General features: G+C 36.2%; 1 long non-coding RNA gene across 1 annotated transcript; it reads left to right on the top strand.

Moving 5' to 3' along the window:
- Nucleotides 1–11: 11 nt before the first annotated feature.
- LOC123874664 lies at nucleotides 12–26989 on the top strand. Its single transcript, XR_006797963.1, has 3 exons — nucleotides 12–117; nucleotides 26637–26643; nucleotides 26978–26989. It is a non-coding gene; the product is annotated as an uncharacterized LOC123874664 (long non-coding RNA).
- Nucleotides 26990–27547: the final 558 nt, after the last annotated feature.

The raw sequence follows: 27547 nt of genomic DNA, 5'->3' as shown, positions 1-27547 counted from the left end.
CGCGATGCAGTAGCGCGTTGCAAATGCGACTAACACGCGTTAGTAGTGATGCTGGCGTGCATTTAGTAAACGCGCGACAGCATCGCTACAAAAAGTCGCGGTGGGCGAGGGCTCTAAGTAATGTCTATTGTCACGGAAACAATTAATTCGTGTGTCAAGTTCTATAAAAATCGGTCCAGTGCGAGTCGGACCCTTCGGGTACGGAACCCTAAAAATCAGTTCAGTACAAGTGACTGAAAACTCCATGGTTTGAATGGAATATACCTGCCTGCGAAAGAAAAGCTAAATAAATCTTATAACAAGTGTAAATTAAAAAGTTATAACTCCCCTGACAAGTGAAGGTTATAGTAACTAGAAAAGAGCTGATAACTTTAAAATCGGTTCATTAGTTTAGGAGCTACCATGCCACAGACAGATACACAGATACACACGTCAAACTTATAACCCTCTTTTTGGGTCGGGGGTTAAAAATAGATCTAAGTATTAAAAGAAAATCATTATTGGCTAGGTACCCTTTTTTTTATAAAAAAAATGGCGAGCAAACGAGCAGGAGGTGTCACCAGGTGTTAAGTGATTACCATCACCCATGAACATTTGCAGCACCAGAAGTATCGCTGATGCGTTGCCGGCCTTTCAGGAGTTTGTTAGTCCGCCCCTTGAATAACCCCATTACCTATTCAATCTCAGTAGGTACATTTTACACAATAACGCTCCTAACTGTACCTAATGCAGACTGAGTTTTAAGTTTTAATGAGCAACCTATTCAAAAGTTTAAAGTTTCCCCGACGATTGGAAGTAGTTCGAACTTGAGTATTACTCGGCCTATTGAAACATTCTGATTTCTGAGTAGGGCTCATTAGCCAATATGGAAAATATCTTTGTTGTACCTACCTTTTGCTTTGAATTTTCTGGGTCGCCCGGCTTGCCTGCCAAAGTAGTATCTATCTGCTTAGTAATGCTTCGCATTCAAGCTCTTCATTTTTTTATTCTAACAGTACCCACACACAGGAGAGACACGGGTTACCTTTCTGGCACCCAACCTAGTAGGTACCTTACCCTAACTCTACGTAGGTAAGTAGTTTTTCAATTAATTTTTATATGACTAGTATGGTTACGATAGGTACCTAGAAAAAAAGCTTGGCAAATTCAACGATAACGCCGTAGTTATTTTAGTGAGTGCCACAGTCCAGCAAATACTTATAAGCTTTAACCGTAAAACTTAACCTGTTTTGTGTATCTAGCTAAACATAGCCCAGTGTAACATTGTTACCATTTGTCAATATAGGTACTTATTGGTAATTTAAGCACCACCTCTGAGGGATTGCCTATCGATTGACCTACTTAAACCATTCACGTTTCATGTTTTGTCTCTTCACATGGTGCGATAATATTGGTCAAAATACTGGTACTCGCTACTCGTATGTTTCGAGTTCGTAGATAAGGGGAAAGTTTGTATCTCTGACTAGCCGATGCCCGCGACTTCGTCCGCGTGGATTTAGGTTTTTCGAAATGCCGTGGGAACTCTTTGATTTTCCGGGATAAAAAGTAGCATATATGCTAATCCAGGATATTATCTATCTCCATTCCAAATATCAGCCAAATCCGTCTAGTAGTTTTTGCGTGAAGGAGCAACAAACATACACACACATACACACAAACTTTCGCCTTTATAATATTAGTGTGATTAACAGGGCTCTCTCCGTCACTCGTTTCATGCAATCGTAGTTCCAATTTCATTTGAATATAATAGAAACTAATATCTGTGTCTGTGGTGTTTTAGATTTTTCTAAAAATATGTAGTTTTAAAATTACAGGGGCTCAAAGATTTGTATGTAAATTTTTAAGACCGCGTAACTTTGAAACCGAATATTTTAACAGAAATCTGGAAAACCACAGACATAGATAGTTTCTAGAATATGTCTGCAAAATTTCATGGACTTTGGTTGCTTAGTATTCAAATGAAATTGGAACTACGTTTGTATGAGCGAGTGACGGAGAGACTCCTCTTAATACTTCCTTGAAGCCACACAGCCTCGTTGAGACAGCGCATGTCAATTGATTGCACTAGTTAAGCAACGTTGACTCGACGACGACTAAATGATGCAGAGAGAGCTACTAACTTATTTTTTTAACTGTGAGATAGGCTTGCGCTTACGACAATCATGCCTAATAAAAAGCAATGAGATCTAGGTTGGAGCACAGGTTTTTTTTTTTTAATTTCAAAAAAAATAAAAATGGATGTAAGTAGGTATGTATAGTACACGGCAGGTCGAAATAGCAACGGAGTATGAGGCGGGGGGACGGCCTGCACACCCGTATGTCACTTGCGTCCCCGCCCCGATTGCCATCTCGATCTGTCGCGTACTATAGGTAAATATAACCTATCCTACACCCTAGAGTGAAAGCTGAAACATTACAGCTGACATAAGAAGGAAACTGTCACTGCTTAGCGTAGATAATCTCACCTCCGTGCTTTTCGCTATTTTATAGAGATTAGTCGTGATTACCTACTTTAGCAGAATAAATAACTTTGCTAAGGAAATCTCTACTAAGTAGACAAATATTTTTGTGTGCAAATTTGTAGAAGTACCTAGACATAGACTCGGTACTTAACTCTACTCAAAATTAATTATTTAGATTTCGTAATTGCAAACTAAAAGAAGGGTAAGGTTGCGTAGGCTGAGCGTAGGCTTAACGTAGTGAAGGCGTAGCGAAGGCGTAGCAAAGACCTACGTTCCTAAGTTGAGTCTTTGATTCAAAGGCTTTTTTTCTTAGTCAGGTTATAGATGATGCGCCGTCTGCGTGGATCTAAAAATGTTGTGGGAATATAGTTTATATATATTTTAATATTCCAAGATAAAAAGTAGTTTCACTCTCCAGGTAATTATAAAAAAATCACATCTATCCGTTGCTCCGTTGCGATGTGATTAAAGGACTAACCAACTAACCAACAGGCTGACATACAAACACACTTTCGCATTTATAATATGGATAGTAAATTAGTGATTGATTGAGGCCACTACCTAACCGAGACAATGCCTACTTATTTTTTGACTTATAGAAATAGAAGGATAGTGTTGAAGAAAAACTTTTGCAAGTGGTTTTAAATAATCAAAGTGTCTACCTATTGCAATAGTAATAGGCATGTTTAGATGCCGATAAAAGTGGGAAGTCACTAATCCCGTCCTAAATTATTAGCCTTTGACTGCTGAAATTAGGCATTAGGCCTTACCACATGGCGCGGGCAAAGTAGGTGAGCACATTACACCCTCGAGGGTCAGTTTTAATGGCTCCAATTTACGATATTTACGCCATTGATGGCCATTACGAGACGGCCTACTGTTTATTTCATTCGACACGCTATATTTTGCAGTAAAATTATCCATAAATTCTAATTCGAATTTGGTTATCATTCAAAAATAGTTCAAAAAACCTTTTTTTCTACGGCGGCAAGATTGGACTTAACGATGGATTGGATTGGAGGTAAAGGATTTAACAAGGACATGTTAAATAGTAGTTTTTGTTTTGAATACAAGATAAAGTTGAAAACTAAAACCCGACTGCGATCGTCTTAATAAACGCTGAAATAATTATAGTGAAATTGTTTTTCTGTCGCTTGGTATATTTTAATGTTGTAGTACAGACATTTATGAACTCAGAATTTCCTCCTCTTTCAATTGTCATCCCTCTCGACACAATAGCAAAAATAAAATTTTGGGGACCCCCACTTTTTTCATTTAACATCCGTTAGGTCAATTTTTTCGTATAAAATGTAGCCTACGTCACCCGGACCTTTACGACGAATCAATTGACACCTCATTCATCAAAATCGGCCCAGTAATTTAGGAGGTACGGTGGATCACACAGAATCTGGATACAAACATACGTACATAGACTGCTAAAATTATAACTCTTCCTTTTGGCTTTGCCACAATCGGGTAAAAAATAATAATTCTGGTGATACTTTGCTTTCAGCAGTCCAAGCAAAATCAATGCGACACATCTCTCCAAAAGTCATACTCTGTTATACTTTTGTGTTTCTGTTCTGTTTACTGATTTATATGGTGTATAATAAAAGTAGACATACTCAGGTATATTGATTCACTCGTTCATCACTCTCGCGGATTTTTTATTGACAAAGCAATATTACACTGATTGTGCTAGGGCTTTAGCACACAGGTGACTTAACTGAATAGCACCGCAAGGTGCAGACACTTATTGTAGTCCATTTTTACAGCGCGCAAAGATGGACTTATTTGGGCGCTGTAAAATAGACTACTTAAGTAAACGCTAAGCAGATTTAGATCACACGAGCTATAAAATGTACGATGTAGACGGAGTATAAGACTATAGTGCAGAGAAAATGTTCACTCAAGCCATGCAATAAAATGTACTATGTTCACGTCTATCTACAAGTGTAAATTAAAAATTGATAACAACCCCGACAAGTGAAGGTTACAAGAACCTAGAAAAGAGCTGATAACTTTTAAACGGCTGAACCAATTTTTTTGGATTATAGCTAAGAACACTCTCGATCAAGCCACCTTTCAAACAAAAAAAAATTAATTAAAATCAGTTCATTCGTTTAGGCGCTACGATGCCACAGACAGATACACAGATACACACGTCAAACTTATAACACCCCTCTTTTTGGGTCGGAGGTTAAAAAATACCTATCAAGAAATTGAAGGATCCAGCGGATACTATTATAAAAACAGACCGTACCAGAATTTAATATAACAAAAACGTCCATAGAAAAATGTGCACTGTTTTAACAGAATGAAGCATTGTTTGCAGAAACAAAGCTCGTACCAAAACCCATTCTGTTTCCTCACATTTTTTTAAATAGTTTTCTTTTAAAAAACTGAATAACATTTGGACATGATTTTTTAATAACAGCGAACGGGTGTGAAGCAGAAAGGACAGCCGATCTCATCAATCGATATACGTCCACCGCTGCTGGACATACTTAGATCTGTTGTAGGGACATCAGAACTTAGGAGACAAGACCACAATTTACGGGCTTTTTAGGGTTACGTAGCCAAATGGCAAAAAACGGAACCCTTATAGGATCACTTTTTTGTCTCTCTGTCTGTCTGTCCGTCTGTCCATCTGTCCGTCTTTCTGTCTGTCCGTCTGTCGTGTCTGTCAAGAAAACCTATAGGGTACTTCCCGTTGACCTAGAATCATGAAATTTGGCAAATAGGTAGGTCTTATATAGCACAAGTAAAGAAATTTATCCAAAAACCGTGAATTTGTGGTTAAATCACAAAAAAAATGTAAATGTGTTTATGAACAAAACTTCCTATTTTCGTTTTCCAAAGTAAGATAACTATACCAAGTAGGATATCATAATGTGAAAGGGCTTTTACCTGTACATTCCAAAACAGATTTTTATTTATTTTTATGCATAATAGTTTTTGATTTATCGTGCAAAATGTCGGAAGAAATACCCGAGTACGGAACCCTCGGCCTCGTTGCGCGAGTCTGACTCGCACAACGGTTTTTGTATTTACTGCCACAGGAGAATAGATTTTGATGATTAGGTATAATTAGTGAAATTAACGTCTACGCACTGCAATTTATTTATTATTTTAATCTACCGAAGAACTAAAGGAAAATTAATTAATTATTTAATGTTTTCATAAAGAGTTTTCATACTGCGAAAATTATATTTCAGTTTAATTAAGGTTAAAGTTCTGTAAAATATTTAATTTTATCAGTAACGAGAGAAGCAATTCATTAAAAATCTGTCGAAGTCGAGATTCAAAATATCAAAATAAATATTATGTTCATTTTACGATCAATTAATTATAAATTCAATTAGGAGATAACAGGTTTCGAGTTTCGTTTTTTATTCAATTAGTATTTTTATCAGGGGGAAGATAAAATTGTATTTCGAAGACTTTTTATTTAGGTAATTTCTGGGAATTCAGCAACTTATGTACGTATAATTTATAAAGATAATGTTGTACCTAGAAGTAAAAATGAAAGTACCTTGGCTCGTAATTATCACACTTCACAGCACACTCACACTAATATTATAAAGGTGAAAGTTTGTGTACATGTGTGTGTGTGTGTATGTTTGTTACTTCTTCACGCAAAAACTACTAGACGGATTTGGCTGTTTGGAATGGAGATAGATAATATCCTGGATTAGCACATAGGCTACTTTTTATCCTGGAAAATCAAAGAGTTCCCACGGGATTTCGTAAAACCTAAATCCACGCGGGTGAAGTCGCGGGCATCGGCTAGTAGCTACTATTTAGTTATTAGTAGTAACTTGCATATAAATGTCACTGTAATACCTAACCGTAGGACGGTCGAAATAGCAGTACATTTCGTACTGCTACTTCGACCAATATCGAAATAGCAATGTCTAAATAGCAGTACATTTCGTACTGCTATTTTGACCAATATCGAAATAGCAACGTCGAAATAGCAGTAAGTACATTTCGTACTGCTATTTCGTAGCAGTACAGTATCGTAATTGGGATATCGGAAAAAGGCTGAACCAACAAAAGTAGTATAGTACCTACTATACTACTAAATAAAATAAACAAATTATATACAGTCTCTTTGTTGTTAAATAGGAACTTTTCACGAACATAATATATTTTCAGAGTTATCAGCTCACGAGCGAACAACCGCAGGCTGCGAACAGCGATACAGGGAATTGACGTTACTATCGACGAGTGCGATCTTCTCAACGGAGCTTGTTGTTTTCCGAAATCCCGCCAGTATCTTTTATTTTTGTTTTGTTAACGGGGGTAAAATCTTCTTAAGATACCTGACATCCAGGTAAAGATATCGAGTTATGTAGGATTCTTACCTACTAAAAAAAATTTCAAAAGAAAAATAAAACTGACTTTAAAAACCACAAACACTAAAAAATAATTTTTGTTTCTACACGTGTTTACGTACACGTTTTTACACGTAATTATAATTTTTGTTTCTACACGTGTAATCACACTAATATTATAAAGGCGAAAGTTTGTATGTGTGTGTGTGTGTGTGTTTGTTACTCCTTCACGCAAAAACTACTGGACGGATTTGGCTGAAATTTGGAATGGAGATAGACAATATCCTGGATTAGCACATAGGCTACTTTTTGTCCCGGAAAATCAAAGAGTTCCCACGGGATTTTGAAAAACCTTTAGGTTTCCACGCGGGCGAAGTCGCGGGCATCGGCTAGTTGTTACATACATTACACGTGTAGAAACAAAAATTATTTTAACAGATTTTAACGAAAGGTATTAGAAGTATCGGAAAATCAAAGAGTTACCAGGGGATTTTTAGAAACCTAAATCCACGCGAATGCTAACTTAATCTACGCGGACGATATCACGGGTATCGTCTAGTAAGTTAATAATTTAAGGAATTTCTTTATTCTTCTTCATTGCGAGCAAGCCCACGTTCATAACAAGGGTAATACTGATATGTGTAAAGGACCGCGGTCAACGACGGACGCTGTTGGCTACAAAGGACAAGAGGGGTGAACCGTTTTGTGAACGACGATTTGTCAATCTCGAGAGAGGGCTGAGAATAAAGTCTCTCCTGAATATAATACTTGAATGTTTGGCGTGCTTACTGAGACTTCAAAGATATCATTTAATTTTTAATCCCCGACCCAAAAAGAGGGGTGTTATAAGTTTGACGTGTGTATCTGTGTATCTGTCTGTGGCATCGTAGCTCCCAAACTAATGAACTGATTTTAATTTAGTTTCTTTTGTTTGTAAGGTGGCTTGATCGAGAGTGTTTTTAGTTATAATTCAAGAAAATCGATTCAGCCGTTTGAAAGTTGTCAGCTCTTTTCTAGTTACTGTAACCTTCACTTGTCGGGGGGGTTATAAATTTTTAATTTACACTTGTTCTGTTCTAATCCGTATGTCAACAACCTGTGTAGGTTGTAGGTTTAGGAATTTCTGTTATTAAAACGTAACATTTCATTTAAGGACGTCTAGACTGAGACGAACTTATGACTATATTTTTATATACATCCTGTTTACTTTTTATGCACAACTTTTCAGTCGAAATGATACATTACAAACTTTGTAATGTATCAGCATATAAGTCATAACTTAATAAGTAATTTTGAACATTTCATTTTCATTCGCAATACAGGTATGTAAGTCTTTGTGGGCTATAATTTGAACCCGTCACTTCGGTCACGATGCCGCTTTGCCTTTGCAGTGACTGATAGGCATGCCAAAAGAGCAGCTTTGGACCTGTAAATCTATTGGATCTGTTCAGTAGGGAGAAAGTTACCGCTTAATTACTTTGAACTAGGTTAAACACGTCAATATTTGAAACCACTTGATTGGATATTCTGAAAACGTAGACAATATTGAAAACATTTTAGTAGATACCTCAAAATATAGATATTTCTATTACCTCTACGAGAACAGAGAATTGAATGAAATTTCTGGAATAGCAGCAAAGTGGGTATGATAAATTCAGTGACGGCAAACTTGAACTCTCAGGAAGCCTTGTTGCCTTGTATTCAGGATACAATATTGTAAATTTTAGTATTCATACCTGCACTCTTTGTGCTATACGGATCTATCTACTTAGACTTCTATTCGAGTAAAAGCATATAGCTGTCAGTGGAAGGTATTGTCTTGTACAAGGACAAAAATGCAATAACAATATATGAAAAGCGTTAAATTGTTTACGTGAAACAGAGCGGGTACCTACCTGCTTTTATGCGGTGCAACTTGCGTGCTACAACTATGAACCACATGACATTACACAATCTTATCACTATTACATAGGCAGATTCTTACTAGATAGATAAATCCGCTGGTAGAGTCTTGCCATATCAAAACTGCTCTAACTTGAGATATATATTATGTAACTAGCTGATACCCGCGACTTCGTTCGCGTGGTTGTAGGTTTTTAAAATTCCCGTGGAAACTCTTTGATTTTCCGGGATAAAAAGTAGCTGTGCTAATCCAGGGTATAATCTATCTCCATTCTAAATTTCAGCCCAATCCGTCCAGTAGTTTTTGCGTGAAGGAGTAACAAACAAACACACACACACACACACATACACACACACACACACACACACACACACACACACACACACACACACACACAGACACACATACAAACTTTCTCCTTTATAATATTAGTGTGATGAAATAAATATGCAATTTGTGTTGTACGTTATGATGGGTACAAGTAGTTATAAAATATCATACTTAATTCAATATGCTTCTATTAATTAATTGATTATTCATGAAATTATTCACAAAGTTATGTTCGTGTTGATATTATAATACACAGCAATAATTTAATTAATATTCTACTTCCTTCGATTTTCAATATTGGAAACTCCAAAGTTACATGAACTTTCTTTACATATTAAGTTTATTAGTTGTGTTTATATTGAGAGTAATAAAATGTTTGAGTACTTACTTCAATTGAGTATAATTAAAGTTAAACTTTAATTGCAATCTCGTTAGCAACTCTTCGATAAACTTTCGATATAATATACGTCGTTAGATCAATAAGAAGAAACAACTTAAATTGGTCAATTTTCAGGAAAAGCAAAAAACATAACTCTTAATGAATCATTTGTATAGACAAAAATATAACTCATAGTAGCCAGATAATGCCCGTGACTTCGTCCGTGTGGATTTACGTTTTCTAAAAACCCCGTGTTAGTTGTGTAATAACTAACGTTAACTAAAATAGGTAAGTCTTTGATTTTCCGGGACTAAAATAGCCTATGTCAATTTCAGGAATTTAAGCTACCTCTGAACCAAATTCCATATTAATCAGTTAAACAGATGGGGTTTTCAGAATCCCGTGGGAACTCTTTGATTTTCGGTGATAAAAAGTAGCCTCGTCTGACTCCAGGATGTAAGCTAACTCTGTACCGTTCATTAGAATCGATCAAATTGTTGGGTCGTGAAAAGCTAGCCGATAGATAAACAAACAGACAGACACACTTTCGCATTTATAGTAGGTATAAGTATTGATTTGTAGATAGTAGGTATAAGTATTGATTTGTAGAGACAAAAAACATAACACATAGTATCATTAAGAGTTACGCTTTATGCCTCTCCTGAAAAGTATTGAATTTGAAACATTTTTACTGAGGCACAAATTGGTAGGACATAAATTATTTATTACTAGCTGATGCCCGCAGCTTCGTCCGCGTGGATTGGTCAGATCCCCTGCAGCATCAGGATTGAGGAGTTGGACTCCAAATTTTTTATGAAACAATGTCGCAAAGTTCCTCTATCGATTAAAAAAGAAATGACGCAAATCGGTTAGAAATCTCGGAGATTTCGGTGTACATAGGTAGAAAAACACAACTCCCTTTTTAAAAGTCGGTTAAAAAAGTAGCCTATTTTACGCCCTGGTCAATCCTCTACTTGCCTGTGAAAGTCCCGTCAAAATCGGTTCAGCCGTTCCAAAGATTAGCCTTTTCAAACAGACAGACAGACAGACAGACAGACAGACAGACAAAAATTTTAAAAACGTGTGATTCAGTTATGGTATCGTTCAAATAACCATATGAGATTAATATGAGGTAGTTATTTCGAAATTACAGACAGACACTCCAATTTTATTTATTAGTATAGATATACCTAATTTTGAGTCTCAATAGCTCTAGCCCCAATGGTTTATTTAGTGAACTTAAATTCAAAAGGTCCACATCTAAGCGTAGGTTTATCGGAAAGGGTAGTATTAATATTACCTAAGTTACTTATCCCATACTTATGTATACCTACTAGCATAATACGCTACCAGTTTAACCAATGTAGAGCTTCATGCTTAGAACTTCAGCAAACCGAGCTTTTTGGAACTTCCTAAGAACATTGATATTGCATTAAGTGCACATAGTGTTTAGTTGGTAGGAGTTTTCAATATGCTACTATAATATACTAAACTGGAACTAAAACGAGTTAATTGTATCAAGATGGTAGGCAGAGTCGATATTATACCTTTTAAGTTTGTAAGTTAAATGAGTTCTAAGAAAATCTAAAGGAAAGATGAATAAGTGCAAGTTTGGTGTACTAAAACTTGCAGAAATTGACTTGCAATTGAATTGACTGTGAGTGCAATTAGTGATATTCCAGAGCTGACTTCTGTATTTTTTATTTCTAATGGACAAATAAATCGTTTTATTACATTGTGATTACATTATACCTATCCGATATTGCAAAAAATTGTACCTAACTGTATATGAGATTAAATTCCAGATTAAAAGATTACGTTTACGGAAAAATCGCTGATTTTATTCATGTTAATGCGAACTGGAAAGACGATTAACGTTCTATAACGCTTATTGAAATTTCAAGTTCCAATAATTAAGTAAGCTGATTGAAAATCAGGCTTATTCGTATTGAAAAAAGCATCTTGGTATCTTCGCTTCCATCGTCACTTACCATGGTGAGATTGTGTGTTCACTCTGCTCAAGGTCTAAGAGACTAAGGGTGAGATCTATAGAGCGCGCTCTGCCTTTGTTTAGACTTAAGACAGAGTTAAAACGAGACAGAGCTATATCTCTCACATAAATCCGTCTCGTTTTAACTCAATCTTAAGTCAGAGCAAAGTCAAAGTGCGCTTTATAGATTTCAGCCTACGAGTGAAGCCACACGATGATTTGCGTTGGCGGTGGGGCGCCTGAGCGGTGTCGCTGTGTCATCCTACATAGAAATCACTGTACCATGCCACACGATGCGTTTAGACGTCGCGTCGCACAGCGCAGCACCGCACGCGCAACGGACTTGGGACCAGAGAGACGAGGCGGGGATGGGATGGTGTGTTGCAACGCCATACTTTTTGCCATAGCGGCAACGCAGTTCCCGTGTGGCATCCCATACTCAAATCCACAGCGGTGTGACGCCTCAACGTACCGGAAACGCATCGTGTGACCTCAGTCTAAAGTCACATTGAATAAAGAAATAGAATTGACTGCTTCAAAAATGCTGCAACTGTGTGTAATGAATGGCAATTCAATTTCAAATACAGAAACCAGCCGGCATAGGTATACTTACCTAGCCTAGTAGAAATATCGTTGAAATATAACTGTATTTATGTTGAATGAGTTTTGACTCGCCCTTTGTTCATTCGAACAATGATTCATTTCGCTAAAACGGTGAGGTGTTCTCGAAGGCTTTTTGTGGAATTAAATAGCGAAATCTGTGGCAGAAAAGTGAAATTCTATGAAAAATTTCGTCTTTTGCCAAACTCCGAGTGTAAAGTTTTAAGTTGACTACATGAATCTGCCAAATTGTATAGAAAAGTTAATAATAAATTTTTAGGTAGGCCGTAGGTATAATCTTTTATATCTATCTATGTGTTTTTTTGCTTCTTTCTCATCCATGTGTACCACGGAACAGGGAATAATCTTCTTGAAGAACCTATGTGTTCACTTAGTAATATCTGTGGTATTTAATTTTTGGTGTATAATAATAAAAATAATTATTGCCTATGAAATGACAGATTTACGGACTCTCAGAAACCGCAATATTTTGAAGCAAAAAAAGTTTATGGCTTTATCGTCACATCCCATAATAATAAAAATACACATAAAAAGCTACGTTCTTATCAATTTAATGACCAAAGTATGAATTTAGCGACGTGACTGAAAACCAGATTAGTGGTAGGTATAGTAAAATGTTTGTATGTAAGAAATAATGAGAATAAATGACTACCTACTTAGATATCGTAATGATTGCTTGGGTAGATTTTATTTATAAATTTTATATTTATTGGTGTTTTTAGATCTTTGTTTATAGGCTCCTGGGTGTTAGGTTTTTCTACATGATTAAAACAACTTCTAGATGGTATATCTGGTATTTCATATAGGTACATATTATTTTCGGAGACATAAAATGAATATGGAATTAAATATCAGATCAAACTTTATTTCATAATTTATTATACTTTAGACTAAAATCTATATTAACTTTAAGGGAGATGAGGGAAATATCAACATTAAGTCACACGAGTAGATAAAGCTCAAACTCCTCGGTCAAAAAACTTGCGATTATCTTGTAGGCTTTTACTATAACGTAGAGAGTGAGGACCTTCAGAAACACGAGCAAAACCGGAACGGGCCACACTATATATGGCCCATAGTAAAAGAAATAGAAAAGTAGAAAAGTTAACCGTAATAAAAGCTAAACAATCCGATAAATATTGAGAAAGCCTGCCAATAATCTTTGAAACAATTCGTACAGAGATGGATATTATGAAAAAGTTTGGGCTACTTGTGACAAATCGAATAAAATCCGACGCGTGTCGTTTGTCAGATTCAGGCATATTATTTTGCTACTGGATTTCGGATATATGCCGTGATTTGAATATTTCGGTTCTATATATTACTAGCCAATGCCCGCGACTTCGCCCGCGCGGATTTAGGTTTTTCGAAATCCCGTGGGAACTCTTCGATTTTCCCTGATAAAAAGTAGCCTATGTGCTAATCCAGGATATTATCTATCTCCATTCCAAATTTCAGCCAAATCCGTCTAGTAGTTTTTGCGTGAAGGAGTAACAAACATACACACACACACACACACACACACACACACACATACAAACTTTCGCCTTTATAATATTAGTGTGATTAAGTTTGCACTTAAGTAGTACTTATACTCGTAAATATAAATGTCTGACGGCGCTGAACTTCGCCGTGTTTTTAGATTATGATGGATCATTCATAAAACTAGCCAAGCTCTAATGGTAGTATTAGTAAGAGGTTCATTTTCATACGCGGGTATTCCCTACAGGCGACATTGGAATGTCCGATGACATTCACCAATTAATTGAAATAACCAGCGTTCTAGAATTCACTTGTGGTTATGCACCACTAGTCTAAGATCGAACACCGCAATTATCGTTAATCGTTTCGTTAGTTCATCACGTTCAATGTATACGTATTATCAATGCTTTGTCCGTCGACCAATACAAATGATTCACAGAAGCACGGGTAAAAGAGGCATGCGTTTTACAAATTACCTTTATCAATAAAATTGAGCTTTTCTTACCGAGTAAATAGTAGCAAATATATTGAAAGATAACACGTTAATTTAATAAAGTTTTCTTTGTTTAGGTGAGGTAAATCTATTTACTCAGGAAACCTTGAAGTCTACCGTACTCACAGTTCTCAAAATAGATTTAGTTGGAGGCATCTAGGTATCTGTCAACCCTCTTTCTTTTCCCCGAGATTTTCTTCAGAAGCCAGACCCCACTGAAAAATTCAAGGGCGATTAAATTTGTACGGCAAAAACAAAAGTTTGCTAAAACGGAATAAATAAACGTAAAAGGTTCTTTCTTTTTTTAGTCCTTCTTCAAGGTAGTATAATGTACACAGTGCCAACGTCAGTCAGTTTATTGTTTTAATTTTAAAAAGGCTTCCATGAATAAACGACCTTAAAGGAATCAATTTGGTTTCACAAGACGGTCCGTGTTTTAGCAAAGACTTTTTGACTGCTTCAGCAAATAATACCTACTTACTCGTAAATAATAAAATATTGTAAAGAATTTTTCTAAGATTCTAACACTGATGCTGATGAACAACGCATAGCTTAAACCATTTTGGTTTATCTAGTAAGGGGTAATACTTTCTTCCCTCATTTAACCGTCGCGGCGTGCTTAGAATCGGGGTGTGGGGTTTCGTGTTGGGTTACGTTCTAAGGTGAAATATTTTTAAAAATCTACCAACCCAAGACCTAATCTTTACCTTACCTAATGTGGTCACTTTATATTTTCACTTGCATTGAAGTAGAAAGGTAAGTGACGCGAGGTTCAGTCATTTCATGGAACATTGCTGTCATAATCATGATTTGCCTAGAGACATTTTCAACCAGTCAATTTATTGATTGACTGGTTAAAATGGTTGCATTGATGAAAGATCCAGCCGTGAAGTGGCTGATATAGTCATAATAATACATAAATATATTTTGGAATAAATAAGGGCCGGATTTCGTAAATCAAAAATACAAGCTTCTTAGGTTGAAATGTATAGAGCGCACTTTGACTTTGCTTAGACTTAAGTTTCAGTTAAAACGAGACAGACTTATGCCACCAGTATAACGCTGTCTCGTTTTAACAGTGTCTAAAGTCTGAGCAAAGTCAAAGTGCGCTCTATAGATCTCTGCCTCAGTTTCGTCGTGTGAGCCAAATCCTTATATTTACTGTAAGCGGGTACAATTTAGCCGCGGCTCACGCCTCGTGTTTGCATAATGGCCGCAAATAAGAAGCGCGGAGGGAAACAAAACCATTGCGGATTCATGTAAATTAACCATCTCATCGGGGGGGGAAATCACATTTGAATCCTACCCTTTAATGATACTCGGGAGAAGGTTGCTGGGGGTCTCTTTAAGAATTCGTAAACGTGGTTTGTCAAGAAGAACTTAACACTCTCACCGCCACACTTATTTAGGGATTTTCTTAGCGCCACACGCCATGTGGGCGGCACGCTGGCTGGCGCGCTAATGCCGGCCGCCCACGTGGCGGCCGGCATTAGCGTGGTTAAAATTCAAAAATCAATATTGGCTCGCTGCACTTGAATTTACATGGGCGGCCCGCAGCCCACATGGCTTTTTAATTGGTTGGTTGGCTTTTCAATGGCTTAATTTGAGTACTTTTTCGTCAAAATCGGTTAAATACGTATAGGCCGTGCAAAGCCAACAGACAGATAGACAGACACACTTTCGCATGAATAAAATTATAGTATGGATTATGATGAATATCATTCACGACAGGTAATTTTATAAATATTAATACAAAAAATTTCATCACATAATATGTACTTACTTTGATGTGTTCATTTCACGATTTTGTATAGGTAATAAGGTTTTTTTGTAAAGATAGGTTGCTTGTATCATTAAAAAAAAGAATATCGAAAGAATATTCTTGGTATAGAAATATCTTTGAGCAGAATATATTGTACATATAGCAAGACAAACGGGCCTTAAAGAATATCACGTGATATAAAGGCGTCCAGGCTCGCAGTGGCGCGTTGCCAACAAACGGTCTCGTTAGCAGAAGTGGCCTTATCTCAAAGGGTGACATCGTGTAACTGCAAAAAGAGTGAAATTGGCAACAGGGGTGTGCCTTGAGGGTGATACTGCCCCGAAGGGTGATTGGAGTGAGAACAGGTGCATTTCAACAAGAATACCTAAGTACTCTGCACCACTGTCGACGGCCCATAGCAGGCACCCATAGCACGCAGCCATAGCACGCATCCATAGCACGCATCCATAGCACGCATCCTTCCATATAAAAACATATCTTAGTTGAATCCGTTTCCACCAGTGCTAAGCTATGTGAACCAATGAATATGATTGGTGAATATCAAACACATCCATAGCAACGTAGCATAGCACATCTCTGGTGGAAAAGCAGCCTAAGACCAAGCCAACGCGGCTAATTTAAAGATATCAGCTGTTAAAGGTAGATACGTAAAAACATTACCTACTCCTGTTTAGAAATATTAGAAAAGAGTGTCAGAGCATAGTATCGTAATTCATGTCTCTATGAAAAAATCTTTTCCAAAAACAACTTCCAGCTCATAGCGACTACAAAGTAAAACATATGTAATATGTATACTTTTTTCTCCACTTACGAGTATGTTGAAAACAAGTGAGCTTCACGCATCGATTTCTAGTTTCTTATTAAGTATGCTATACTTACCTACTTACTATTAAAAATGCACCTAATTGACAACCTGATCCTTTTTAGAAGTTTGTTAACAGGGCTCTTTCCATCACTTACTCCATATAATCGTAGTTCCAATTTCATTTGAATATTAAGCCACCAAAGTCCATGAAATTTTGCATACATATTCTAGAAACTAATATCTGTGCCTGTGGTGTTTCAGATTTTTCTAAAAATATGTAGTTTTAAAATTACAGGGGCTCAAAGATTTGTATGTGAATTTATAAGACCGCGTAACTTTGAAACCGAACATTTTAACAGAAATCTGGATGTCTGCAAAATTTCATGGACTTTGGTTGCTTAGTATTCAAATGAAATTGGAACTACGTTTATATGGAGCGAGTGACGGAGAGATCCCTCTTTTCTTTTTATTTATCGCGAATTTTCAAATTATGTAAAAACGCGGGCAAAACGCTAGCTGAATAATAAATTATACAGTGGTAATGGTTTACTTTCGGTGCAATCAACTGATTGCCCATTAACAGAATTACGCTACTTCTATTTCTATTTGCTTGTTTGTTAATCTATTGATTGATATTGACGGATCAAATAATGCAAAGAGGTGTTTTTGTTTATCCAGTGCTAGTCCAATATAGGATTAATTATATTAATTTGTTTAGTATTCTATCTATCAATCATAACAAGTGATTTAACTGATTGAATTAAAACTACGTACTTAAATAAAAGTTAAATCCCTCGGATGCAAGCTGTATGCACGAAACGACGCGACGGGTGGGCCGTGAAAACTTAGCTGACAGATACACACACTTTCGCATTTTCCAAAATTCAAAATGGTTTTATTTAATTAAACTTTTACAAGTTCCTTTGGAATCGTCAAAAAAATTGGTTGTCTGTAAAGTCGGTTTACTGACGATAGTTGAACGTGACAACAAAGGCCGATTGTGCTTCTTTGTCGCTCGTTCCGCGCTCTCGCTTGCACTTCAAGCCTTACATGGAACGCCTCAGAGCGAGGTAACGCCGCATGAGTTTTTTCGTGCGTGCAGCCGGCTCTATCGAATTATAAGACGTTGTCACGTCAAAATATTATAATATTTATATAAAATTAGTATGAATTTCTCCAGGTTGCGGTGTGTCATGAATAAAAATAAAACATGATAATCTTATTAAAAAGCTATAGCAAAAGTATTTCCCAAAGGAACGCGATCACAAACAGGATGTTTGGCCCGCTGAAAATAAAATACAACAAAGTTATCTCGTAACTCTTTATTGGTGAAAGGCAACTGAGAGGCACTTAGGACGTATTTCACGCGCTATCAGCTCACGCCTGAGTGACCGCGGGTTCCAAACATCGATATGTTTATAATCCATCGTTACACAATCAATTTTTGAAGCATAATTTGGTTCACGTACTTAATATAAAGACTGCGATTGTGTGTGCAAGTGGGCAAGCGAGCATTAATTGAATAGAAGAATTGAGAATAAGTAGGTAAGTACTAGGAAAGGCACCGGCGCACGTTCGTAAGAGTTCCCGGTGCCTTTTAATATGCGCTGAGGATGGCCATCGAGGGGGTTTTAGTGGGTACAAATCCCACATAACCCGATCTCTCCTCAAAGAGGTCGGGTATCTTGTGAAGATTTCCCCCCCGTCAACAAAAAAAAAAAAAAGGAAAGCACGGAAAGCATGCATGATGCAAGCTTGGGAGCGTGGATGTATTATCCACTTGGGAGTTTCCATGCCAGTGCAAGTAGGTACTATACTTTAGCAGCTAACGGCCGAGTGATCATATTCGAAATTACAAACATCGCTTTAGAAAATACTTCTAGTCAAAAATCTATTTAAAATTTGGTTACTTGACAGGAAAACAGTGAGTTTCGTGCGTGCATAGGTTATATACCTATGTAGTGTACAGTGACCGACAGTGCATGTAGGGAAGCGTGCATGACTGGCATGGCAGCAGGCACACGGATGAATGCATGCTGTACAATGTACATGGAAGCGTTAGTACCTATACCTATGAGTGACGGCTGCAATTTAAAAGGGTCAAATGTAATGTATGTCAAATTATTTTATATTCTGTGGTTATAAGGCACATAAAGTCGAAGAGCCGACGACGTGTCTTTCTTATGTGTTTCATTTATATTAATTCTATGAATCCATTCAGATCCAAAGTAGCAAGTAGGTACTCTTAACAATTCATTGTAAGAATTCAGCGCATATTACAAAGAAATGGGTAATGATGTGTAACGTAATGTGTCATATTTTACTTGAGGTTTTTGTAACGAACGCACTCATAAATCTTGGTAGCGCTTTTGATGCTCGCTCGTTCGTCATGCGTGCCAAGAACCGTGTAGTAATTTATCAAGACAGATTGTCAGATAATTTTGTTTAACTTTAACCTGAGGAGATATCAGATAACGAATCACTTTGAGTAAATTTACTTTGCTGTAGTATAAGCTTTGTTAACTCAAGCTTGAATAATATATACTTCAATATTTGGAATTCAGCTAAGTGCTTACACATAAAGGAAATGGGACATTTTGGAATTCAATTTGCCTTCTAAATTACTGAACTGGTTACGTTATATTTTATAATATTATAATTGAAAAAGTTATTGAAATTGTTGTACATTTTGTTTACTAGTTAACCCAACCCGGTTTTGTACGGTGGCCTATCGATTCTATAGAAAAATATTAGATATTTATATTAGCCTTCCTCGTGAAATGTTCTAAATAATAATAATAATATCGACGTTAATACTTCTTCCTACTAAAATTTTCAAAATAATATTATTGAATGTACAAAAATTCTAATTATCAGCTATATGCAGGCACTATTGTTGATAATCCTAAGCTGATAAAAAGAAATTAAAACTAAAAAAGATAAGTAAACAAAGGACCCTCCGGGAGGATTTTTTACAGTTTGAATTAATTACTTACCTAGTATTAATTTTTAAGCGAGATGATAACATTTTCCATCTAGGTAGTAAAAATGCAACTTTGCGGTCTCTGGGTTTGACATTAACGTAATGAAACCAAAATATCAAGTTATTTTGAACGAAACTACTTTAATCTCGTCGCGAGGTGTACTGTGCCACGGAATCTAATTTACTTTTGCGATTTCACACCGTTTCACTGAAAAGGAGCCCGGGACAACTTGCACTAGGAAAATTTTAAAGATTGTAAATTCTGTTTTGCTTATCCTTTAACTGGAATGTACTAAAGTGTTGTAATTACTTACCTGGACAACAATGAAACAACGTGAACTAAAAGATTAAAATTTTGGTACTGGTATAATTTATCAACCTTTTGTATGATAGCTTACAAAAGGTTGACAAATATAACTTACAATATACTTTATGCTTAGTCCAAATTAAAGTCGTATTTGTCTGTTAAAGCCGTAGTCCTTAAGCTCTAGGTCCACGGATAATATGACTGTGTGGTCTATCTCTAAGATAAATTTCTAAGTTTAGGAAATTAGCAATATCAAAGATCGACTACTAGGTGGCATTTTACTGGAATGTTAAATACTCGTAGCTTGGAGATTTTCACTAAAATTTCCACCACGATCCATTTTACTTAATAATTTTGTTAAACATTGGTAAAACGTCCTCTCCACGTTTCATCCTTTGCGACTTCTTTATAATTCTGCGTAAAGCCACTGTTCTTCTCAATATATCGCGTCCCGTCTCGCCGACAATATGCGCCGAGCCTAACTTTACTGGGAATTTTTCAATATCGTTGGAGATGAAGACACTCGCGCGTGCTAGAATGTGGCTTCAGTGCCTAGATATTAAAGATGTGTAATGATCTCTTGAGCAAGCACGCTTATAACGTACTCTGATGTAATAAGATGGAGGGATTTATACTTGTTTGTGGACGTGGTATGAGGAACTGGCGAACAAATCCGCGATGTTATTACACTTCTGATCTTACTTTTTTGAAATACTTTTTATTTCATCCGGACGTATCTGCCATACCTCTTCCCAGGTTAGCCCGCTTCCATCTTAGACTGCATTGTCACTTACCACCAGGTGAGATTGCAGCCAAGGCCCACTGTATTTTGCACATTATCTGAACTTATTTCTGAACAATACGACCTAAAACTGTGCAAGAATTGAGTCCAAAGTTCGTAATTTCGATCAAAACGTCATAATAATTACAGCAAAGTTTAAATAGCTTTCTTTCAGTTTTTTTCTACTCCTGTTAAATTTTAATACAAAATTTAAATTTAATTACCTACACCATTTTGTTCGACAGCTCCTTATTTTGTCATAAATTAAAGTATGTATATGTATAAATAAGTATAAAGTATATGGTGCTTAACGTTATGAACCTCTTATGAATGTCTGAGTGCAAAGGTAAGAACCTCGAGTGTAGAAAAAAACTGGTATGGGTTTAGTCTATGATACTTAGGAGATCAAGATAGTGTCAAGATTTTGTTACGCGCCCGACGTTGCCTCTACCTTCTTCATTTAAAGCACCAAATTATATGGGAGCTTAGTCCAGCCAAGCACAATCATTGGAAAACCTGCGAGAGAGATGTGTTACACTAATTGTCCGCTGATTGCGGGCGGTTTCATGATATCACAAAAAAGTTTGCAAAAATTGAATGTCAGGCGACATGAATATTGACTGCACACGTGTAAATTAAAAATTTATAACACCCCCGACAAGTGAAGGTTACAGTAATAACTAGAAAAGAGCTGATAACTTTCAAACGGCTGAACCGATTTTCTTGGATTGTAGCTAAGAACACTTTCGATCAAGCCACCTTTCAAACAAAAAAAACTAAATTAAAATCGGTTCCTTAGTTTAGGAGCTACGATGCCACAGACAGATTCACAGATACAGACTTCATACTTTTAACACCCCTCTTTTTGGGTCAGAAGTTAAAAATGATACATCGCTACAAAATTTTATTTACAAAAGAGCCAAGAATATGAGAATTGGCTGGTTCCCAGAAATACGGGTCTCTTTGACGGGCTCAATGCTCATGAGGGCGCGAGGATGCGGGCACAAAACGGTATGTTTGCGACATAAGCCTCAGGCGACCTGGCCTAGCACGAGTTCGCACATCGCGACTACGTTGATTGATTTCGAGTATCGAAATTTACAACTTCAAAGTAAACTAAACCTGAACTACAGGTGGGCCATTTCACAGATAGCATGCCTGGCATCTATGTCTGTGGTTTTCCAGATTTCCGTTAAAATATTCGGTTTCAAAGTTACGCTATCTTAAAAATTCACATACAAATCTTTGAACCCCTGTAATTTTAAAACTACATATTTTTAGAAAAACTTAAAACACCACAGGCACAGATATTCGTTTCTAGAATATGTCTGCAACATTTCATGGACTTTGGTTGCTTAATATTCAAATGAAATTGGGACTACGATTGTATGGAGTAAGTGACGGAGAGAGCCCTGTTATTATTTTTAAACAAACTCCTTTGGGTTCATTTTCATTCTGTAGTCTGTTGTGTCTATGTATATGTCCAAAATCTATCAACGTTGTCGAGGTGTGAAAATTCATACTAGTGGTAGAGGAACCGTCGCTACTCGATACGGAAGTGTTGACATTGCGAGTTGACTCGCGGAAATATCATGTGCTCTATTTGTTTCTATATTCTTTAACCACCAATAAAGCTTATTTTTATACCAGTAAAAACCAATGCGCATTCAGGCATATCTACATGGGTTTTTGTTCCAAGAACGATCACACAACGGACTTTTATTTTTTTAATATTTTATTTAAATACGGTACCCTAAATATCTATTTCTATATTAATTATGACTTCAAAAATAACGAACTTGCATAATATGAACTTAATCCCCCCGTTTCTTCCTTCCCCTTCTTCCTTTTTCCTTATACATTTTAAACAAAATTTTAGCTAACCCATAAATAAATACAATAAATAAATAAAACAGATACAATTAAATTCTTTATATTAAGTACATTATTAATTACAATTTAAAATATTAATTATTATCATGTACATTTATTTACAATTATACTTCCTTGCTGCACATTTGGTAATAAATAATTAATTAATTAATGTTGCCGACGAGAAATCCCATCAGGAACACGGCTAGCTTATAATAATTTACGATCAACGACATAATTTCATAGATTTTATCATAATTATTTACTTATATCTATTCTGTTTCGAATACAAAGCGTCATCATTATATTTCATCAGTTTCATCCTCCTTGTACCTTTGCTAAAGCCAGGTTGTAATCAAATAATAATGAGAGATAATCGGAACGGATAGGATTCACCAATAGCAAAGCAGCCACAGCAATGGTTGCGGTCGTGAAACTATAGAAGCGCCTGGTCACAAGTCCTATTGCTATCAATTAGCGGTTTAATTGATACTCAGGTTGGAATTAATTTGAAATGTAGTCATTGCATTGCATTTGAACTGTTTTGTATTGCCATGCATTCCAATTGAACGCTTCAATAGTTTTAACAGTTGAAAGGACTAGTAGTAATGAATTCAGGTACTATGGGTAGTGAGTATAATGTGAAGAGGTGCGTATTATAAAAGTTAACACCACAGAACTATAAATAAAGTAGGTACTTACAATTTATAACTATTTATAACTATCTTATATATAATTTACTAACTGATGCCCGCGACTTCGTTCGCGTGGATGTAGGTTTTTTAAAATTCCCGTGGGAACTCTTTGATTTTCCGGGACAAAAAGTAGCCTATGTGCTAATCCAGGGTATAATCTATCTCCATTCTAAATTTCAGCCTAATCCGTCCAGTAGTTTTTGCGTGATGGAGTAACAAACATACACACACACACATACAAACTTTCTCGTTCATAATATTAGTGTGATAACTATCTACAATTTTTAATACGCAAACCGCTTGACGCTAATTTTGAGCAACTTACTGAAATGAAATGAAGTCATGCCATGTATTCGTATCCTAGTTATTAGACTATAATGTTATATACTAAGTATGACTGATTGGATGTCGTTGCATTATATTTTTAACCCCCGACCCAAAAAGAGGGGTGTTATAAGTTTGACGTGTGTATCTGTCTGTGGCATCGTAGTTCCTAAACTAATGAATCGATTTTAATTTAGTTTTTTTGTTTGAAAGGTGGCTTGATCCAGAGTGTTCTTAGTTATAATCCAAGAAAATCGGTTCAGCCCGTTTGAAAGTTATCAGCTCTTTTCTAGTTACTGTAACCTTCACTTGTCGGGGGTGTTATAAATTTTTAATTTATTACACTTGTTGCACACTGTCTCGGTCTAACTAAGTGTTGCACTTCTATCTGTTATTTACAGTGAAACCAAAACGCATACTGAGTTAGACGTTACAATACATACATATTTTGTTAAATTCGGATATACTAATGCTAAAAATATCTCAAATTTTTGGTGCTGAGCAATCAGCATAATATTAATTATTATATACCTACCTATCTAATTTGAAATTCTGGTACAGATTTACGCAACTCAAACAGCAATAATTACGTTTGTAATCAATCCCATGAAACATTTAGTTGAATAAATAAATGCGTTCAGAGCACGTTATACATGACCTTACATCCATATGGCTGGCCGGCTTTGGAAGTTTTTTTAATAAGTCCACAAAACCGACTGCAATTGTTTTAAAATAAGGTTTAAGAAATTAATTATTTGCTTCTAGCTGATGCCCGCGGGCCGCGACTTCGTTTGGATTTAGGTTTTTAAAAATCCCATGAGAACTCTTTCAATTTCTGAGATAAAAAGTAGTCTATGTCACTCTTCAGGTTTCTACGCACATATAAAAAAATCACATCGATCCATTGCTCCTTTGTTATGTGATTGAAGGACAAACCAACAAACCCAAATAAACACACTTTCGCATAAATTTATAAAAAGCATGGCTAGTTATACAATTATACAATAGAGTCAATATTAGATGTGGAGGTGGTATACGCGATCCTACCATAGGTTTTGTGGGTTTTCATCCAAATATCACAGAGTTTACTCATTGGCCGGCACTTTGAATGCATTAGGCAAATGTGCGGAACCTACACATTTGCCTAAATAAATATTTTGGCTCCAGTGAGCCAAAGTATTTATTAACCCAGTAGACTGTAAATGATTAGGGATGATCGGAATGGGGAGCTTTCAGGCCACTAATTGCTGGCCGCCACAGCAATGGTTGCGGTCCGTGAAATTGTACGCATGCTGATCACAAGCCCTATATTGCTATTAATAAGGTTTAATTGAGATTTGGTGTCGCATTAATTTGAAATGACTAGACTAGAACTAATACGTTATAGATATCGTACTTGCTCCAACAGTCTTTATGCATGTTGTACATAATATAATATGTGAGTACCCATGATTGTAAATGTGTGCGATGGTGCCTCATCGTAATGCCTTTCGTTTCATTAAAGCATTGTGACTATAATAGCTACCGTGTGTATCACTGGTGTTCCCCTATGCAGCAATACATTTCGTCAGAATGAACTAAAACGAGGGAACTCCTGTTAGATCATGAATCGACGATATGTCAAATTCTGACGTGAAATCAAAGAAAAATAGGTGAGATATCGGCTAACTAGCGTCAAATGTAGGAACATTTGACGCCTATCAGTGACTCAATGCCATTTTGTTACAAGTTCCCTAACTGTAGTGATATTTTGTAGTTTCGTTGTATCGCAAATCGTTCATAAGTAGGTACACGTGCGTTCAGTGTGACGATTCCATGTAAGTAGTTCCTGTCACCAGTTCTTCAAGTTAAATTTTTTCAGTCCACAATCATCTATTTAATTTATTTTTACCTACGGTTTTTAAAAGCCATGAATTAAATTAGAATGTTATAACCTGTGGAAGCATTCGGGGTTGTTCCAATGAAAATAAAAAGGTTGGAAACTCTAATAAAATTGAAGACCCAAAGTGGGCCATCTCATTTGCGGTCAAACGTCTGTATTTGCATATTTTTAACTTAATTTCGAAGGTAAATTGCAGGCTCGCGAATAACGTTGAGGGTTGCGTCGGGGATGAATGTTGAGTATTTTAAGTGTCGGGCTTATTGCAGGGTTACGGGTATATTCAGTAAATATGAATAACTAGTGATCTAGGGTATTACAATGTTCGTAAGGATCTTTAACTTAGCTCTATATCCTATGTCACTCAGGAATAATGTAGCTTTCTACTGGCGAAAGAATTTTCAAAATCGGTTCAGTGTATCCAGACATAACTGGTAAGCGGCACAAGTTAGTATGCCTCTGTTATCGAGAGTTACATTTTATTCCGTTTGCCGTAGAGATTGGGCCATAAAGTCTTTACTAAAAAAAAATACGAGACATTTCATCGCGATTAATAGCCTCATCTGGTGACAGAAGGGCTGGCTCATTTTTTGGCGCAAAGGCTGGCTTCCCAGCGTGGAAATGAAGCCAGTATTCTTGGCACCATTCCGCGCGGCCATGATTTGTACAGTAATTAAATAAGGTTAGCTTTAGGTTTTATTGTAACTAATAAAATAAATATAAAATTTACTACTAGGAAGCTAACGCTCTGGGACCAACAATTTATTGGCGTAACTGGATACCAAGCGAACAGAGATTTTGCATAATAGTTATGTAGGTTTACTCTTTACATAGACCTTACTTAAGACTTCACTTTTCAGAGTTTTCATATCTATTAATCTATTAATACTCAAAACTAATTTCCACTGATTTAAAGACATTAAAGAGATTTATTTAGTTCCTTAATAAAATATAGCATACCCACTAGTTCGCGTGCTAGAAGAAATGTAACAATTTAAGGCCGGATTACATGATAGCGGTTCGTTTCCATCCAACAGTCTATTTATTTTAAAATAGTTCTTTTTTGACAATAAAATTTAGGCAAGTCATTTGAAATCAGCGGCTTACTATGAGTATGTGACATATACGTATATGTGTTAGTATGACATACTAATGGAATTGGATTGAAATAGTTTTATTACAAAATGATGTTGGGATATTAAAAAAGGTATAAGGTAAACGTTGAATAAAAGTAATTAAAACGGAAAGGCTTGATTTTTATTTTTGTCGGGCAATAATATAATTATTGTGATAATTTTTCTGTTCACTAACTAGTATATTCGTGCATTATCATTAATTTAATAGGTACACCAAATGAAAGAAAGAAAAATGTTTAATTTATAAATGGGTGTGGCTATAGTAAAAACTGTCATACCCCTTCCAGGTATTTAAGCCCGCTCCCATCTTACTACCAGGCGAGACTGCAGTCAAGGGCTAACTTGTATCTGAATAAAACAAATAAATAAAGGCCTATACTAATTGCTAAAATCTTTTAAAGTATAATCAAAGTATACGTATATCAAAGTAGATTCACAGTAGAGCCAGCGTCATGTAGTCCCACCCTAAATACGAGTAGGTGCCTAGGTGTAAATAAAATAAATCGACATCATTAACACCCGCCCACAGAAATGTTGTTTACTGTTACTTTGAACGGGCCTCGTGCTCCTGAAATACCTATCCTGTTTTCTCTACATACATCACTGTCCTTAGTATGGGATCTTACAGTCTTACGTTGATAGAATTTGAGCGTTGAAAACACATTAACGTCAGAGTAACACGGACTTACATATCCTTGTTTTAAAGTCCAAATTCGATTACGCCGATTTTAATTTTACTAGATTTCCGCTGGCTGTAAATGTTGGACGAACTTAAACTTTACCAAAAATATGTTAAAGTCTATTTTACTTTAACGCTGAAGTGTTTTGATGCTCGAATTCTATCAACGTTGGTGAGATGTATGTAAAGTTTTACTACCACGTAGCCACGTAGGTATAACTTAGGTACATTTAAGATAAGGTGAATCAGGATCTTTTAGTCAAACACGCTTGAATCTAGACTTCATCATTATTTTTGATTGAG

The sequence above is a fragment of the Maniola jurtina genome, chromosome 18, assembly GCF_905333055.1.
Source record: "Maniola jurtina chromosome 18, ilManJurt1.1, whole genome shotgun sequence".
In the NCBI taxonomy this organism is placed as follows: domain Eukaryota; kingdom Metazoa; phylum Arthropoda; class Insecta; order Lepidoptera; family Nymphalidae; genus Maniola; species Maniola jurtina.
This window is presented reverse-complemented; position numbering and strand designations above follow the sequence as displayed.